Source organism: Phocoena sinus, chromosome 2 (assembly GCF_008692025.1).
Source record: "Phocoena sinus isolate mPhoSin1 chromosome 2, mPhoSin1.pri, whole genome shotgun sequence".
In the NCBI taxonomy this organism is placed as follows: Eukaryota; Metazoa; Chordata; class Mammalia; order Artiodactyla; family Phocoenidae; genus Phocoena; species Phocoena sinus.
The window spans coordinates 101,817,978-101,837,684 of record NC_045764.1 but is presented as its reverse complement, the minus strand read 5'-3'; the positions used below and the strand labels follow the sequence as shown (position 1 = coordinate 101,837,684).

The 19,707-nt window shown below is 38.9% G+C and overlaps 2 protein-coding genes across 25 annotated transcripts in view; one reads left to right on the top strand and one right to left on the bottom strand.

The window, feature by feature from the left end:
* The window catches only part of RPGRIP1 (RPGR interacting protein 1), an 84,110-nt gene extending 64,959 nt beyond the window's left edge, over window positions 1-19,151 (bottom strand). Inside the window, exons 1-2 of the mRNA XM_032623152.1 lie at window positions 18,858-19,151; window positions 1,807-1,928 (exon numbers count right to left, since the gene is read on the bottom strand). The gene's annotated coding sequence lies outside the window, so the exon portion shown is untranslated. The remainder of the gene's footprint in view (window positions 1-1,806; window positions 1,929-18,857) is intronic.
* A 394-nt stretch (window positions 19,152-19,545) lies between these two features.
* The window catches only part of HNRNPC (heterogeneous nuclear ribonucleoprotein C), a 47,714-nt gene continuing 47,552 nt past the window's right edge, over window positions 19,546-19,707 (top strand). For 8 of the 24 annotated variants that reach the window (XM_032621380.1, XM_032621390.1, XM_032621375.1 and 5 more), the window contains exon 1: window positions 19,550-19,701. The gene's annotated coding sequence lies outside the window, so the exon portion shown is untranslated. Of the gene's footprint in view, window positions 19,702-19,707 lie in introns of all 24 variants that reach the window. The other 16 variants (XM_032621387.1, XM_032621377.1, XM_032621396.1 and 13 more) reach the window with 6 other exon arrangements.

Here is a 19,707-nt window from a genome sequence, read left to right as displayed (position 1 = left end):
CCCAGCAATTCCACTTCTAGGTATATACCTAAGAGAAATGAAAACATATGTCCACCCGAAAACTTGTACACAAATGTTCATACCAGCATTACTTACAATAGCCAGAAAGTGAAAATAACTCAAATGTCCATCAACTGATGAGTGTATAAACAAAATGTGGCATTATTATTCAGCAATAAAAAGGACTGGAGTATTGATAAATGTTACAACTTGGATGGACTTTGAAAATATTATGCTAAGTGAAAGAAGCCAGACACAAAAAATCATATATTATATGATTCCATTTATATAAAATGTCCAGAATAGACAAATCCAGAGACTTAAAGCAGATTAGTGATTACCAGGGGCAGGGAGTGGGGACATGGGGAATGTCTTCTATAAGGTTTTTTGGGGGAGGTAATGATATGTTCTAAAATTAGGTACTGGGGATGAACGCACAACTCTGTGAATATAGTAAAAATTAAGAAACTGTATACTTTAAAAGAGTGAATTTTATGTTATGTAATTTATATCCCAATAAAACTATTATGTATAATATATATTATATACAACATACATTATACATGTATTATTATATAAATATTACTACATATGTTATTTTTTTATATCTCACACATATAAATGAGGAAATAAAACATATACGGACAGTTTAAAGAATAATAATAAAGCGTACACATACATACATACCAGCTTATGAAACAGGAGGTTACTAATACCCTCTGTAAGTTCCTCACCCATATTATTCCCTTCTTCTCCCAGAGGGACCACTATCTTGAATATTGTATTAATAACTGCCTTGTATTTCTTTATAATTTTATAAAGAAAATGAAATTATTTATTATGAAGAAAAAAATTTATTTCAGTGTATAATCATATGTCAGTGTGTATTCATTTTCTGATCAATGGACATTTATGTTGTTTCCATTTTTTATTCTTATGAACAACGCTACTATGAACATTCCGATAAATGTCTCTTGGTACATATATGCAAAAATCCCTGCAAATTCTATGCCTAGAAGTAAAGCTGCATGTTCAACTTTACTAGATAATGCCAAGACTTTTTCCAAAGCGATGGCACCATTTATACACCCATGGGCAGTGCATAAAGTGCCCTATCTTTGAAATAAAACTTACAGAAGTGAAATCAAGTGAAAGTAGAATTAATAGTAGCTATGAATAGGACTGAGGGGTGGGAGAGTGTGAACAAAGTTACAAAAGCATCTTAAGGTGAGTGGGGAAGAAGTGCTAGTGGGGCCATGCCCTTTCCTTTTATTTTTTTTTAATTAAAAAATATATATTTATTTATTTGGTTGTGTCAGGTCTTAGTTGCAGCAGGCAGGCTCCTTAATTGTGGCTCACGGGTTCCTTAGTTGTGGCATGCAAACTCTTAGTTGCAACATGCATGTGGGAACTAGTTTCCAGACCAGGGATCAAACCTGGGCCCCCTGCATTGGGAGCATGGAGTCTTAACCACTGCGCCACCGGGGAAGTCCTTGCCCTTTCCTTTTAAATTGCCTACCTCTGTTTAGTGAGAGTGAAGGGCTGATCACATGGATAGAAGAATGAGACCCACTCATTTGCTCTTGATTTTTGTTGTAGTATTTGTGGTGGTGGTATTTATCTTCACCTCCTAAACCCACACAGTAAAAATTTTATTATAAGAATATATGAATAAAACATTGAGAAGATTGAAGAAAAGACCTGAGAGCAAAGCAGTCACTGTGAAGGCTAGCAAGACGCCTGGCAATAACAGACTGAGGGTTGTTTTCATTCTAAAAGACATCCATCCTCAGGCACCGAATTTACCTTTTGACGCTGGTACCATCACAGGTATCGAGTCTATGTCTCTAACAGGGCCTTGGCTGTATTGTCCACCAGAAGATGAGATGTCGTATCATCTCCCAAGCTGTGAGAGATCCCACAGGACACTAAAATAAAGGAAAAGTTCAGCCAATTACATGCAACTTTGAGATGCCTTCTGCAGGCTGTACTTAAGTTGTAGCAGGAATTCCTCAACACTTTCAGGATGGTATATAACATGACCTAGTCTTTTTTGTAGTCATGTGGATCACTCTACACTGAAGGGTAAGACCAAGCATTCAGTAATAATGACATTATTTCTTCAAAATGAAATCAATTTTTCTGATTATAGAATTGATGCATACCATTTTGAATCATTTTTAAAGTGTCTGCTCAGCCTGGAAGCCAATGACCATATCCTTTCTCCAGGAAATGAGCCTCTGAACCCCTCTCCACTCCATTCATACGGACTGAGTCACCAGTAACCAGTTTATAGTCTATGATCCAGTTTCCACAGTCATTGTTCATTAGACCAGGGGTAGACAACTGACCTAAGCTGGGCCAATCAGATTCTTTTCCCCAGGCATTTGGAAATGGGACTAAGAGAGTTAAATTAGCCTCTGTGAATGGCTAGGACTATTACGTAAACTTGGGAGTTCTGGGATGGCCATACTCTGCTTTGTAGCCTAAATAACTCTGGAAATCCTACCTGCAGAGTCACTTCAAACCTTGGTCAACACTCTTTTTCTGAATTATAATATCCAGTCTCCTGGCTTTAAATACCGTGTGTGTGTGTGTGTGTGTGTGTGTGTGTGTGTGTGTGTGTGTATACATGCTGTTGTTTCCAAAATTTTTGTCTCCAGCCCTGACCTTCAGATTTGTACATCTTCCTGAATTTTAATCATTTCCACTTGCATGACTGCTAGGTATCTCAAATTCACCTGTCTCACACAAGAATTCTAATTTCTCTCTCAAACCTGATCTCCCAGGCTTTCTCTATCTCCATAAATGGCATTACCATCCCACCATTTCCTAAAGCCTCAATTTCTCCCTTTCCGTCATCCACTAGCAAATCCTCCAGGTACCTCCTAAAAATATATATCACCCTGTCTCCACAGCTACTACTCTAATTCTTGTCACCAGTGTCCCCTACCTCAACTACCATAATGTTCTCCTAATGCTCTACCCATTTTCCTCTCTCCATCCCCCGCCCACCAATTCTCCCTGAAACATCCAGAGTGCTCTTTAAAAACAACCCAGGTCATCGCATTTCCTGCTTAAAATTGTCCAGTGGTTTTCCTTTACATTTAAAATAAAATCTAAACTCCTTACTGTAGTCAGCATGGCCTCTACGATCTGACCTTCTTCCTATTTCTCAGATCACGCTTTGTATTTCTCCTCCTCTAGCAAATAACATTCCTTGCCACTGGCCTCCTCTCTGCTCCTGGAACCAGCAAGCTCCCTCTTGCCTCAGGACTTTTGTACTTGGCTGGAATGTTCTTTCCCTTGCTCTTCACATGGCTAGTTCCTTCTTATCCTTCAGTCTCTCACGATCTTTTCATCTGCCAAGAGGACTTTCTCTGACTTCATAACTAAAGTGAGGACTTCTTCAGTTATACTCTGTCATGTCGCCCTGTTTATTTCACTGGTAACACTTACCATATCCAGAAACTACCTTCATTTATTTACACTTATTTATTACCTCCTCTTCACTAAAATATAAGGACTTTGAAAGCAGACAATTGGTTTATCTTATTTACGCTTATTTCCCAGCACTTGAACAACTCCTAGAATGTAGTAGGCACCTAATAAATACATATTGAATAAGTGAATAGGTGAATGAATAACAAGTCAAGAGAGAGAATGACACTGAGTGGCTGAGTTAAAAGGTCCTAAAAGCTTCCTATCCTTGATTTTAGTCTTTTCCAAGGCCTGTCTCTGTTCCTGCCCTTAGGTTCTGTAGGAGAGTATTATGTCCTTACAACAAATTCCCCTTTTTGCTGAAGCTAGCTTGACTTGTCAACTTACAAAGTTTGCTCACAGGCTTATTTTGAACAAGCAGAGAAATACAAAGAAGGTAAAAAAGCATGATGGAGAAATTCTATTACTGGGAGAAAACATTAACATTTTGTTGATCTATTTTCCAGACAACTTAACTTGAATTGAGTCATTCATATTCTGTTCTGTGATGTTTCACTTTTTTAAACCACAATAAGTGGAGAATATCTTTCAAATGACATAATTTTAAAGGGATCTTTACAGATTTCTATATTAAGGAAGCTGACTATCACCCAAAAGTCGATACGCTTTCACATGTTAGACAATAGTCCCAGGATAAGAACAGAATGGAAGCAACCAAGGAAACCATTTTGTTTTAATGTCAATCCTCACACTGAAAGTAGCTTTCGTAGGTCTGCTATATTACCCCATTTTCTCAGCCTCCTATCATAGAGAAGTAAGATGAAGGGAAAGGAGGGGTGACTGCATCACAGACCTCGTCCTCTGGACCTGAAGCCATTTGCAAAAATGAAGCTGTAGTGGAGGAAGGGATGCTGTGGTTCTTTAATACCTGGACCCAGAAAAGATTGTTCTGGTTTATGACCCTTCCAAAATACACCACCAAAGCTGCATAGCACTATGGTGCCACTGGAAAGCACCACTAAAAATGGTCAGAGAAGCTCTAAGAATGAAATGGAGCCTATCAGAATACCAGAAAAGAAAACTCAGGGGAGAACGTCACTGAAGGTGTGATGAAGGGACATCCAAATCCAATGAATTGACCAGATTTAATCTCTCAGGAAAAAAGGAGTGGAGAGTAGATGTAAGGAAGAAGAATTTATCACTTGTTTTGCACCCAATGAAATGAAAGACAAAAAGAAATCCATCGCAGTGGTATTGAGTTGCAGTGCACTGGGGCAATGGTAGGTGAGTGAGGGCAAAGAATTAGTCTTTAGTAGTGATTGCTGAATAAAGCCAGTATGATGACATCAAAAATTAAAATCATATAGCCAACTCCCCTTACTCTGATTTTATACTCACCTCTGATTAAAGTTGGAGAGAATGAACTGTAAATAGTGACTGTGGTCAACAGCCTAGGAATAAGAAAGACAAGGATCCACATCTTTTGCTGTGTGACCATGGACAAGTTACTTAACCACCCTGCTTATTTTCCTTACCTATAAAATAGGGATGAAATACTCATCTCATATGGTTATGATGAGGGTGAATTGAGATAATGCCTATAAAAAATTTGCATAATGCTTGGCACTTAGTACAGGCTCCCTATTAGCTAAATGTTAGCTGTTTTTTGTTGTTTTCACTGAACTAGTCTCTGGCCAATTGATAATTCTATTGTATTTATCAGTATAAGTTAATGATTTATATTATATATGTAATTATCTTGTATGTTGGTTAGTATAAGTCATTTCTCTATAGTGTTTATATATCATGTGTCTCTTCACTAGTCTATCAGCTCTTTTTTTGTTTTTTTGGGTTTTTTTGCGGTACGCGGGCCTCTCACTGTTGTGGCCTCTCCCGTTGCGGAGCACAGGCTCCAGACGCGCAGGCTCAGAGGCCATGGCTCATGGGCCCAGCCGCTCCGCGGCATGTGAGATCTTCCTGGACCGGGACACGAACCCGTGTCCCCTGCATCGGCAGGCAGACTCTCAACCACTGTGCCACCAGGGAAGCCCCTCTATCAGCTCTTTCGAGGATATCTTTGTACCTAACAGAGTGCCTGGTATCTGCAGATACATAATAATTTTTCAACTGATGTATTATTATGATATTGGATTGTGGCAGAAATTGTTTTCCTTTTTAGAGTTGCTTTTAATAATTTTACAAAGTTTTGCATTAATTCTCCCTCACGTCCAAGAACACAGTGAAGTGAGAGCCATAATGGTGTCACTGATTTGAGTAGGAGAGAGAAAAAAGAAGAAAAATGTAAAAATCAGGTGAAAAAATCTGCTCAAAGGAATGTCAGTAGCATTTCAGTGGAGCATAGGAAATGCTGCAAAAATACTCCCATCCTCTAAAAATTCATGTATTAAGTGGGCCTATGAGTCAAAATATAGAAGTAGGGTTTTAGCTATTTTAAATATAATATGGATTGGGAATTCAGGTCTTCCCATTACTAACTTTAACAGGCCCAACAAACAGTCAAGTCCCTGAAAGGGGGGCTGAAATTAGGCTCCTTCAAATCTGGGGGAAGGAAGGGACAATTTGTGAATAGACTCTTAAAGAAAATAGTTTTAAAATGAGTGAGGGAACTCAGGAGGAGCCGATCTTATGTAAGAGGATAGAAGCAAAGGAGATGTAAGCATTGAGGAAGAAACTTGGAACAGAGATAAAGAGAAGCTATGGAGAAAAGGGTAGTCTCTGTAATTTTAGTGTCGGTTGTATGAATGATCAGAAAAGATGACAGGAACTCCTGGAATTTGGACTGAACTTAATTTGACAAATATTACTGAGTACCCATTTTGTGCAGCTGCTACAAGGAGAAGAAAAATAAAGCCCTCAGATTTGTGGTTACCAGAGTTGGGGGTAGGGGGGAATGGGAATTGGATGAAGACAGTCGAAAGGTACAAACTTCCAGTTATGAGATAATTTCCAGGGTTGTAATATACTATGTGAGAAATATAATTAAAACTGCTGTATGTTAGATATGAAAGTTGCTAAGAGAGTAAATTTTAAGAGTTCTCATCACAAGGAAAAATGTATTTATATTTCTTTAATTCTGTATCTATATGAGATGATGGATGTTTACTAAATGTATTGTGGTCATCATTTCACAATATATGTAAGTCAAATCATTAGGCTGTACACTTTAAACTTATACACTGCTGTATGTCAATCATAACAATAAAAAACATAGTTTCCCACAAAAAAAGAAAGAAAAATAAGTGAACAATTAATGAGGACAGGAGAAATGAGAAAAGCACATTCTTAACCGTAAGGTAAAATATAAAAAGTCAATCCGAGGGCTTCCCTGGTGGCGCAGTGGTTGAGAGTCCGCCTGCCAATGCACGGTACACGGGTTCGTGCCCCGGTCCGGAAAGATCCCACATGCCATGGAGCGGCTAGGCCCGTGAGCCATGGCCGCTGAGCCTGTGCGTCCGGAGCCCGTGCTCCGCAACGGGAGAGGCCACAACAGTGAGAGGCCCGTGTACCGCAAAAAAAAAAAAAAAAAAAAAGTCAATCCGAGAAGAGCAAAGCAAAATGAAAGTGTAAAAGAAGACTGAAATTCACATTTACTTGAAGGATCAGATAAAACTTTATGGAGGGAGGGTTGTTGGAGTCTGGGAGGGATTTTGGCAGGTGGAGATACAGAGTGTTCTATACAGAGAGAGGAGAGTTTCAATAGAATCAGGGATGGGCAAAGAGCAGGGTGGTCTTCGACAGTAGCAGGTAGGCATGACAACTTTGAGAAAGAAGAGTTGTGGGAATTTAAGTGAAAGGAAGCATATTTTGGAAGATCTTGCATATAAATTAGAGGCATCGTATTCATTCTGCCAATGGGTGAGAATTACACATTTTGAGCACAAGAGCAATAGAGTTAGAGCTGTGGAAGGGCTTTAGGAAGATTCATCTGGCATAAGTGAGTTAGAGAGACTGGCAGAGAAGAACATTAGGATATTGCTGTGGTTCAGGCAAGTGGCCTTGAATTAAGAAGGATGGTGGCAGGGGGATGGAAGAGGGGGATAGATCACGAAGACACTGAGGAAGGAGAATCAAAATACTTGCCAACTAGTTGGATGTGGTATGAAGTTAAGAAGGTGACAGGATTAAAGATGACCTAGTGATACTGTGTCTGGATGCCTGGGAGACAGGCACAATACAAAATGAATAAACTTATTTCACTCTTTTCAAAAACACCCTAAGGAAAGAAATGAAAGACTATAAATATGTATTAGATATAAACTTACAGTTCTTGCTTCCTCCAGAGAGCTCTCTCTAATTCTTTTCTCTGTTTTGATGTCCTTCAGGCCTATAGAATCCTCTTGTCCTCCTGGCTTGTTAAGAGAGGAGTTAATACAGTTCTGTTTAGCTCTTAAGATGTTAACTCTTTGCACATCAGAGCTTGAAGGCTGTGCTTTTTCCTCTACGTGTGCTGTGGTTGGAGCTAAAACATTCTTTAGCATACCAACTTCTCAACTAAAACTAAAGCTGAAAACGTATTTATTTGATTTGAGATTAACAGAAATTTACTGGTGTTGGAGAATGATCTTTAAATCTCTTCCTGAAGGGCAACAACAGTGGGAGATTTTCTGGAGCCCTGAGGATCTCTTTGAAGGGAAAAAACTCTGCTCCATTGGTGGGATCAGTGTGCCTGCTCAATTCATGTGTGCCAGGACCCTCTCAAGTAAAAGAATGTATATAATCCATTTCACTGTGACCATAGTTTCCAAACCAAATATTGGGATGTAATTATGCAACAACAGAACTTGACATTTGAAAATTAGATGTTCTTAAAAATTCTGCATGCTGGTCACTGCATTCATACTATATATTAAGTGAAATATAGTCTAAATCATTACATGAAATTCTCTTTGTTATGCACACTCAGTGTATACATTGAAAAGGGATTTCCAGGAGGGTGAGCACATGTTTAATGGGTCCTGTGTGACTTCCCTATGTCCTATAAATAAAATGAAATAAAATGAGAGAGACAATTAGGATGTACACAAATTATCCAGAACACATAAATCTCCCAGTGAAAACAGGAAAATCCAACAAAATATTTTCCCAGGTCTAAATGACAGACTTATAAAAACTGGCCTTTTCTGCACCCAAGATTGCTTCTTGCCCAAGCAATTTCTCAAGGATCTTGGGTCTTCTCTCCTTTTTCATATGATCTAACCAGAATTAGTGCTGGGCAAAATTTTGAAGTAGGCCAAGTTTGTGTTGGTAATTTTGCTGTCTTTTTTCTGAATCTCTAATTTTTTAAAGATTTCCTCCTACCCCTTTCAGGCAACCAGTTACCTCCTGTTTTTTCCCCGACAGCCTCATTACACTTTAGAGTGAATTTATACCATTTGATATTTTTTCACTAGGCTTAATGTACTTCTAAATGTAGACTATAGGCTTTGTTCCATGTGGAAGGAATTTCAGTCATCAAGGAGTTGGAGGACTTCCCTGGTGGCACAGTGGTTAAAGAATCCGCCTGCCAATGCAGGGGACATGGGTTGGATCCCTGGTCTGGGAAGATCCCACATGCTGCGGAGCAACTAAGCCCGTGTGCCACAACTACTGAGCCTACGCTCTAGAGCCTGCGAACCTCAACTACTGAGCCCGAGTGCCACAACCACTGAAGCCACACACCTAGAGCCCATGCTCCACAACAAGAGAAGCCACCGCAATGAGAAGCCTGCACACCACAACGAAGAGTAGCCCCTGCTTGCTGCAACTAGAGAAAGCCCGCGTGCAGCAACGAAGACTCAATGCAGCCAAAAATAAATAAATAAATAAAATAACTTGAAAAAAAAGGAGTCGGAGATATAATAACATTCTTTTGATTACAAAAGTAACACACATTCATGGTAGACATGAACAGAAAAATAAAAAGAAAATTAAATGTATTAGTAATCCTAACACCCAGAGATAACTACGATTATCATTTTGATTTACATATGCATAAAGGCATACATAATACTTAAAATAAAAAATAGAATCATTTATTTTCTTTTTTAAGTTTATTTTTTAAAATTTAAAAATTTAGTAAAATACTCATAAAATTTACTATCTTAACCATTTTAAAGTGTATTTTCAATAGTGTTAAGTATTGTTAAAGAACAAAATTCAGGGCTTCCCTGGTGACGCAGTGGTTGAGAGTCCGCCTGCCGATGCAGGGGACATGGGTTCGTGCCCCAGTCCGGGAAGATCCCACAGACCGCTGAGTGGCTAGGCCCGTGAGCCATGGCCGCTGAGCCTGTGCTCCGCAACGGGAGAGGCCACAACAGTGAGAGGCCTGTGTACCGCAAAAAAAAAATTCAACTTGAGTAAATTTTATACATCTTATTGGTTTTAATTCAACAATTCATGAATCAGGCAGAATTCTATCTAGCTGACAGAAAGGAGCTCTGAGGAGCTGTACAAAAAAGAAAGACTTTTATAGGCAGAAGGGAGTGGGAGCAAGGGAGTTGTACTGGACAAAAGAGTGGTTGGTTATTGCATCCTTTAGGGGATGGCAGGGGTCTATCAGGCAGATTACCTAACGAGTGTGGATTAGGCAATTCTGACTGGCTGGTTTAAGATTCCATTTTGGGGAGAGCTGAAACTGTAATTAAGTCAAGTCTTGGTTTGGTAACATGGGGCTTAGGATAAGCAACTCCATTGTGGGCCTGTTGTCTTATTTTTAACAGTATATTCACATTGTTGTACAATCAATCTCCAGGACCTTTTTGTTTTACAAAACTGAAACTCTATGCCCATTAAACAACTCCCCATTTCCCCCTCCCCCCAGCCCTTGGCAACCACCATTCTACTTTGCTGTTTCTATGGCTTTGACTACTCTAGGTCATTTAGTTTTAAAACGTTTTTATTTTTCATTAACCAATACACAATTCACAATGAACATTTAAAAATATTATTAAATATTCTATTATATAATTTTAAATGGTTGCTTAATAGTCTATTCTATAAATGTATCATAATCAATTTAATCAATGCCCTATTGATGGGCATTTAGACAGTTTTTTATTTTTTGCCATTCTAACCATATCGCATTAAAAACCCTCATAGATAAATCCTTGCTTCCATCCACATTTATTTTTCTAAGATGAATTACTAAAAGTAGAATTGCTGATTCAAAGAGAATGCCTACTTTTAAGGTCTTTGATACTTATTTCCAAACTGTCCAACCAACTTTCAGAAAAGTTGTACTAGTTTACACTTTTGTCAGCAGTATCCATTTCTTCTCATCTTAACATTAGGAGCATCTTTTTTTTTTTAATACCTATTTCATAGACAAAAATACTAATTCACTGTCCTTTTAATATGCATTTCTTTGCTTGCTAGCTGCCTTGAACTTTTAAAATATTTATTATCATTGTATATTTCTTTTAAGAGTCACTGATGTGTTAAGGATACTCGATTTTTTCATGTTTTCTATTTTGGTTATATGTCTGTTGTAAGTGTAAGTATTTTACACTCACACTTAAGAAATCTTAAAACAGATTTAAGAAAGCATTTTTTAACATCATGGAAAAGTTTTATATACTAGACCTATGCTGTCCAAAATGGTAGCCACTAGCCACATGAGGTTATTAGGTATTTGAAATGTAGTTAGTGTGACTAAGGGATTGAGTTTTTAGTGTTATTTCATTTTTTTTTCCTTGTAGCTTAAAAAAAACAACTTTATTGAGGTATATTTTACACATGCCCATTTCAGGTGTAAAACACAATGAATTTTTAGAGTAATTTCACTGACTAATGCAACCATCACCATAAATCACTTTTACTACATTTTCATTCCCCAATTTTATTTACTTTAAATTTAAAATTGAAAAATGATACTTGATTTAGTTACTAGAAACCATACTCACACAAGCTCAATAAGGCTTTTGTTTACTTTTCAGGACTCAGATAAAAGGGAAGGGACTTTAATGATCTCTTCTCCATTGCTCAAATCTGCCATTTCAAATGCATGCCATCTTTCTTTGTGATAAATTATCCCTAATTCAGCATTTCTTCACATTCTCCAAATTTACCATTTTTTGACTCCTACTATTCTGTTTTTACCACTCCCCAGAAGGGAATGGTAGTCAGTGTTCTTTGAACAATGAGAAAGTGAGCAAGGGAGTATGTTCTAGGTTTTAGGTATCTGAATATAAATTGAGATGACAAAAAGGCAGTATTCTGAGGGTGGAGTTGTGGAATAGGTAGTAATAAAAGATAAGAATCATTCTATTGAAAGAGTTGCCATATGATCCAGCAATCCCACTCCTGGGCATATATCTGGACAAAACTATAATTCAAAAAGAAACATGCACCCCTATGTTCATAGCAGCACTATTTACAATAGTCAAGATATGGAAGCAACCTAAATGTCCACCAAAGAAGATGTGGTACATATATACAATGGAGTATTACTCAGCCATAAAAAAGAATGAAATAACGCCATCTGCCGCAACATTGATGGACCTAGAGATTATCATACAAAGTGAAGTAAGTCAGAAAGAGAAACACAAATACCATATGTTATCACTTACATGTGGAATCTAAAATATGACACAAATGAACTTACCTACAAAACAGAAACAGACTCACGGACGTAGAGAACAGACTTGTGGTTGCCAAGGGGGAGGGGGTGAGAAAGGGACGGACTAGGAGTTTGGGATTAGCAGATGCAAACTATTATATATAAAATGTATAAACAATAAGGTCCTAGTGTACAGCACAGGGAGCTATATTCAATATCCTGTCATAAACCGTAATGGAAAAGAATATGAAAAAGAATATATATGTATGTATAACTGAATCACTTTGCTGTACAGCAGAAATTAACACATTATAAATCAACTATACTTCAATAAAATAAAGTACAGAAAAAAAAAGAATCACTCTATTGTAATGTTCCTCAGACATTAAGAAGGTTCTCCAAAATTATGTTTAAAAACTCCCTGAGTAAATTTTATAATGGTCGGTTACATGAAAGATAATTACTATGTGAAATAAAATTTCATATTTGAAAGGATTTGGGCCAGTTCACATAGTATTTTTATAACATTTAGATGTTTGCTCAAAAGGTCAATTTCTACCATCATAGTATAATAAAATAAGCACTGATTATGAAATGTAAGACTTGTCAGCTGAAAAGCACTTTGTAAGCTGTACAAAGATTAGCTTAATGAAAAATTACCAGAGGATAAAATCTCATGCTTCAGAGCCAGAAGGAGAACAGATGGCAAGAGTGTTAAAGAAGGCTTAACCTGCAAGAAACCAGATTTAGGTCATTGCTGGGATGAAAATTAGAAGAGACGCAAAGAAGACAAAGGAAAAAAAAATGGAGAAAAACATTTAGTAGGAAGGAGAAAAAAGAAACTGAGGAAATAACAAAGAAATAGAAAGTCTTCTTCAGTCATTTATTTTCACAACATTTCCTTGAAGGGGCTGGGGCCTATACTATATAGATTCCATAGTACCCTGTACTTATATTTAGTAGCACTTGATACAATTTATTATAAGCAATTGACTAATTATTCATTTAATACTTGACTCTGTTCTGAAGATCAGGGACAATCTCTATTTTGTTTACTTCTATGTTCTTGTGACCTGGCATAGTACTTGGCACAATGCTTATTAAAGAGCACGTACTTTATAAATATTTGTTCTATAAATGAGTAAAATTTTTTCACCTTGGCAAATCTTACATTATTAATAACTAGGTAATGGTTATATGCACACATTCTAGAATCAGACTTCCTAGAGTCAGAATCTTAGCTCCATCAAAAACTAGCTGTGCCAAAGACCTAAACGTAAGGCCAGACACTATCAAACTCTTAGAGGAAAACATAAGCAGAACACTCTATGACATAAATCATAGCAAGATCCTTTTTGACCCACCTCCTAGAGAAATGGAAATAAAAACAAAAATAAACAAATGGGACCTAATGAAACCTAAAAGCTTTTGCACAGCAAAGGAAACCATAAACAAGACCAAAAGACAACCCTCAGAATGGGAGAAAATATTTGCAAATGAAGCAACTGACAAATGATTAAGCTCCAAAATTTACAAGCAGCTCATGCCGCTCAGTAACAAAAAAACAACCCGGGCTTCCCTGGTGGCGCAGTGGTTGAGAGTCCGCCTGCCAATGCAGGGGACACGGGTTCGTGCCCGGGTCCGGGAAGATCCCACATGCCGCGGAGCGGCTAGGCCCGTGAGCCATGGCCGCTGAGCCTGCACGTCCGCAGCCTGTGCTCCGCAATGGGAGAGGCCACAACAGTGAGAGGCCTGTGTACCGCAAAACAAAACAAAACAAACAACCCAATCCAAAAATGCGCAGAAGGCCTAAATAGACATTTCTCCAAAGAAGATATACAGATTGCCAACAGACACATGAAAGAATGCTCAACGTCATTAATCATTAGAGAAATGCAAATCAAAACTACGAAGAGATCACATCTCACACCGGTCAGAATGGCCATCATCGAAAAATCTAGAAACAATAAATGCTGGAGAGGGTGTGGAGAACAGGGAACACTCTTGCACTGTTAGTGGGAATGTAAATTGATACAGCCACTATGGAGAACAGTATGGAGGTTCCTTAAAAAACTACAAATAGAATTACCATATGACCCAGCAATCCCACTACTGGGCATATACCCTGAGAAAACCATAATTCAAAAAGAGTCATGTACCAAAACGTGCATTGCAGCTCTATTTACAATAGCCAGGACATGGAAGCAACCTAAGTGTCCATCAACAGATGAATGGATAAAGAAGATGTGGCACATATATACAATGGAATATCACTAAGCAATAAAAAGAAACGAAATTGAGTTATTTGTAGTGAGGTGGATGGACCTAGAGTCTGTCATACAGAGTGAAGTAAGTCAGAAAGAGAAAAACAAATACCGTATGCTAACACAAATGGAATCTAAGAAAAAAAAAAAAGGGTCATGAAGAACCTAGGGGTAAGACGGGAATAAAGACACAGACCTACTAGAGAATGGACTTGAGGATATGGGGAGGGGGAAGGGTAAGCTGGGACAAAGTGAGAGAGTGGCATGGACATATATACACTACCAACCGTAAAATAGATAGCAGTGGGAAGCAGCCTCATAGCACAGGGAGATCAGCTTGGTGCTCTGTGACCACCTAGAGGGGTGGGATAAGGGAGGGTGGGAGGGAGGGAGACGCAAGAGGGAAGAGATATGGGAACATATGTATATGTATAAATGATTCACTTTGTTATAAAGCAGAAACTAACACACCATTGTAAAGCAATTATACTCCAATAAAGATGTTAAAAAAAAAAAAAGGCAAAAAACCCCCCAAAACTAGCTGTGCCACCTTAGGCAAATGACTTAACTTCTCTGTGATTTAGTTTCCTCATCTTTAAAATGGGGATAATAAAATACCAGATGAAAAGTGCTTCACACAGTTATATAAAAGTTATCTATTATTATTATTAACATAATGATGGCCAATAATACTTAAAATCAAATACTACCCAACCTCAAAACCACTAGATGTCATGATTCTGAATTGCTTTAATCTTTCTAATTTTTCCAAACTTTGTAGATAAAGATTTTTTGCTTACTTATTTTTTAATTTTTTAAGCTCAGGGTTTTGGTTATTAAGAAAAAGAGATGAAAGAAGTCCCTGATTACAGATTAATGATGATAATATTCTGGTAAAAATAAGTCCATGTATACATTTTAAAAAATCTGTAAAAATCTACACCAAATAGTTAAGAATGCATATTTTTGGAGGACAGATCACATAGAAGCTTTCACTCTTTCTGTATTTCAGTTTTTTACAATAACCACAAATTATCAGAAAAAAGCAAATGCGGGACTTCCCTGGTGGTCCAGTGGGCAAGACTCCGGGCTCCCAATGCAGGGAGCCCGGGGTTCGATCCCTGGTTGGGGAACTAGATCCCACATGTGTGCTGCAACTAAGGAAGTCCACATTCTGCAACTAAGGGGTCCGCATGCTGCAACTAAAACATCCCGCACGCTGCAATGAAGATCCCACGTGCCACAACTAAGACCCAGTGCAGCCAAAATAAATAAATAAATATTTTTTTAAAAAGAAAGAAAAAAAAGTACATAGGATATTTCCATTTGGAAAGCTTTAAAATAAAAAGAGAAAAAACCAAAACACTAGAAGCCTTGAGAAGGTGTATATCCAAAGTGACCAATAATTTTATTATCAGTGTTTAAAACCTTTTTTGCAGAATCTATGCCTGTTGGAGGACAGCAGGGGCTGCCTAGGCATAGGGTCTTGTGGAAGGGATAACACTGATAGGTAATGAGGGGGCCAGTCAGGGAAGAGCTGTGAATGAAACAGTGAAAATGGAGGACTGGAATAGAGTGCTATTATAGGATTTTAGTGTGGGAGTCACACAATAAAACTGAACGCTTTCAAATGATTACCATGACAGCAGTTTGCAGGATCAGCTTGGGGGACAGACTCAGTGTGGGATAAACAGGATGCAGTCAAAGAGTAAGGCTCTTGAAAGTGGTGTGTAATATATTTATCATGTCATTTTTCAGGTAGAATATGGTTGCCTATAGCAGATAGGTTGCCAACAGTCAGAAAGGTCTTCAAATTAGTGTAAAGAAGGATAAAGTAGCGTTGGGTATTAGAAAGCTCTGTGAAGTTTTAATTAAGTGCTTTGTCTGGATCCATCAGAGACCACCCCTCACTCTCCAGTGAAGTTGCTTATGATATCCTTGGATGATAAAGGATGTAGAGGAAGAGAAGCAATGATGATTGTACTAGTAAAGACCATTTGACTTGTTGAATGGAATAGGTAGATAATTAGGTATGCTGAGGGTGTGTAGGATGATAAATATTGAGGAAAATATTCAGCTAATAAGTTAGGTAAAAAGCAAATTAGGCATTTCATAGCTGTTGCTGCTTTTCCTTTTGTCTCCTTCCTCTTGACAGGTGGCTTAGAACTTTGAGGAGGGAAAGTTGCAGGAGATACATTATTCTGGCAATACCTCTAAGCCACATAAAGCCTTGTTCAAAGAGAATTACTTCTTGAATTAAAGACAAAAGTACAGTTTTGTTTTTTCTCTTTAGCCCAAGGTAAGGAGTTACTGTTTCTGTTTCCTTATCTCTTCCCCTACTTACCCTCCATTACTGGAGTCTGGCTCATGGCTTTCTTTCTACATACACAGCCACCTAATAAAAGCATTCAGCTTTAGAAGTTTAAGGGTGTTTAGAGTAAGCAGAAGAGATAAAGGGACCTTCCTCTACTCCATTTCACCCACCTAAGTTTACAGAGCCTTAAAACCAGAAAGTCCTGAATGTTTATCGTCAACATGGTGCTTTGCATTCTGCCTTGTATTATGCTATTTTTGCACTTGTTTTCTCATCCTTAGTAAATTCAAGCTACCTGATGGAGGGACTGGATGTTAATTCTTCTTGTATCCTCCACTTCCACCCCATCTAGCATAGGGGTGAACTCCTTGAAAACATAAATGCTGTCTCTGAAGTACTTCCCTTGCACCAAATACAGTGTTGGTTAATAAGTAGGTCACGATAAAGATCATGCAGTAAAACTGATTTCTGGTAAAATGAATTTAAGTACTTTTCATTAACATTTTATAGACATTTTTACTCTATGAGAACAGTGAGTAATAAAACATGCTAGTGTTTATTTTTGTTTACTTAAGTCAGGAATTACATGAATTACATGTCAATCAAGCCTCACAGCATCTGGGTCCCTCTGAATAAGTGCTATATAAAATATTTAATAAAGAAAGGATAGTCTAACTGTCCTGGGAAAGGAACAATTTCCCCTGATAAATAAAAGTTAATGATTAATTACTTTAACATGAATTTCAGACACTCTGTTTAAGGTCCTAGGACATGTAATAGGAGAGAAAATAAGAATGTACACGTACAGAGAGAAATAAGAATTAAACTCTGCAATCGAAAGACATACTGGGACTTCCCTGTTGGTCCAGCAGTTAAGAATCCGCCTTTCGATGGAGGGGACGTGGGTTCGATCCCTGGTCAGGGAACTAAGATCCCACATGTCGCGGGGCAACTAAGCCCATGTGCCACAGCTACTGAGCCCGTGTGCCACAACTAGAGAGCTCGCACGGCACAATGAAGAGCCCTCATGCCACAAGGAAGGCCTGATGAAGCCAAATAAATAAATAAATATTTTTAAAAAATTTTTAAAAGACATACTATCCAGAAGGGGAGAAGAGACGAGTGTAAAATTAACCACAGTGCTATGAGGTCGTCTTAAATAAATTGCAATGTGGCAATTGAGCTGAGGCTTTAAGTACTTGGAGATGTTTTCCCTCTGATTACTTGTCCTAAGTTGACAATTTGGAAAATATAGAAAAGCACAAGGAAGTGAAAAAAAAAAGCACACGTAGTTCTCCCACCAAGAGAGAACCACTATTAACATTTTAGTATATTTTTTCTTACATGCTTTTTGGTTTTGCTTTTTAAATCTGCTTAAAGCAATATATGCATATGGCAAATAAAACAGTACAGAAAGGCATACCAACGAAAAGGCAAAAGGTTCGCTCTCCAAATGTATGTCAAAATAAATTTCTAGGCCCAAGATGGCATCGCTCCTGCTGGGGGTGTCACATCAGCAAACCAAAACTTCATGTTCCTGTAAAGGCTCAGCTTGACCAGAAACGCAGTACATCCAGTCAGCCAATCCTCAAACGCCATATTTCTGGGCTCTATACTTATTTCCTTGTTCCTTAATCTTTCTAAATAAGGTCATATTCCCAACCCCAGCCAATCCCGCCCTGATTGCCTTGCAGCTTCTAATGCTGCATAAAACTCACTCTTGCTCAAACTCCCTGGGGGAGTGCTCCATGGCTTGTGAGTCACTGTACTCTTCCAACCATGGATTGTTTTCCTTTGAGTAAAGGACATTAAACTCGTTACTAAATTGTCTTAATTTTCTCCTTTGACAGGTAAGTTTCCTTGTGAACCTCTCTGAAATTCAGAATTAATTCAAAACTAATGCATACAACTGTATTCACATATGCATATATTCCTTAAAATGTATACAGATGGCATCACATTCTCTAGATAGTGTTCTGCATCTTGCGTTCCCTAACTACACAAAGAAATATCTTTCATTCCTAGCACAGCTGGTCCTATTCCATTGCGTGCATGGCTGCTATAATACAACCAGAGGGACTGCAGTGCAGACGACGCCAGTAGGTGGGGGACGGGCCATTTCAGGGTGAGGGGAATTAAGGGACCAGATTTCGGGGACGGGCAGGGGAGAGCTAGCCGGATAAGCCAATTTGGTTGACATGTAGGGTATTAGTGAGATGATTTGGGGCCAGAGGATGGGTGCTGTAGTATATTCCAGGCCAGCATTTTGGACTTTCTTTACCTTTTGTGGTGGAGAGGTAAGGAAGTCAGTTGTTTTGACCGAGATATGGGTTGTCTGAAGAAGGGCTTGACAGGCTGAGAAGTGTCCAGGAAGGAGCTCTAGGGTTGGAAAAGCTGCAGGGCTGGTCAGTTTTCTGGTCTTTAGTGCCCCCTCCCCACTCTAAGAAAAGTGTTTTCTTTACCCATACCGCAGGACCGAGAACTAACTTAGAGAGCTTTTCCTTTTACCTATGCCCAGGGCAAGGGCGGATCCTTCCAACCGCTAGCAAACAAAACCCAGCAAGCCTTCTCCGCCCTTCCCCCGCCTCCGCCGCGGGAATTCCGAGATCTGGGCGGGCCTTCTACTAGGCGCTCTGAGGAGCACAGATAGGATCCCGCGGCCGCCAATCAGACCTTCCGGATACCCGGATGTGAAGCGGTGCGCGGTACAAAGGCAAGTTTCCACCCAGCTCTCCGTCAGGTACAGTGGCCAATAAGCATTTCTCAGGCGATAAGTGACAGGAAAAATGACCAGTTACAAACTAGTTTCTCTCACGCATGTGGAAATTCGCTAGGTTAGTCTAACCCACTCCTAATTATGATTGGATAGAATTGTGAGGAGCTGTAAAGCTGTCTAATTAGAAGCGGGAGCTAGAAAAGTCGCAGCCAATAGGAGGATTCCCAGGAGTGGGGCGGGGGTTAGGCCTTCGCCTCGGCGGCAGAGGAGACGCGGGGGCCATTTTGTGAAGAGGCGAAGACTGAGCTGTTGCGGCAGGGTTGCGGACCTCGAGCAGCTGTCGGCTTCTCGGCGTAGAACTCGGGAGTAGGAGATTCAGAATCGAATCTCTTCTCCCTTCCCCCTCCTGGTAAGT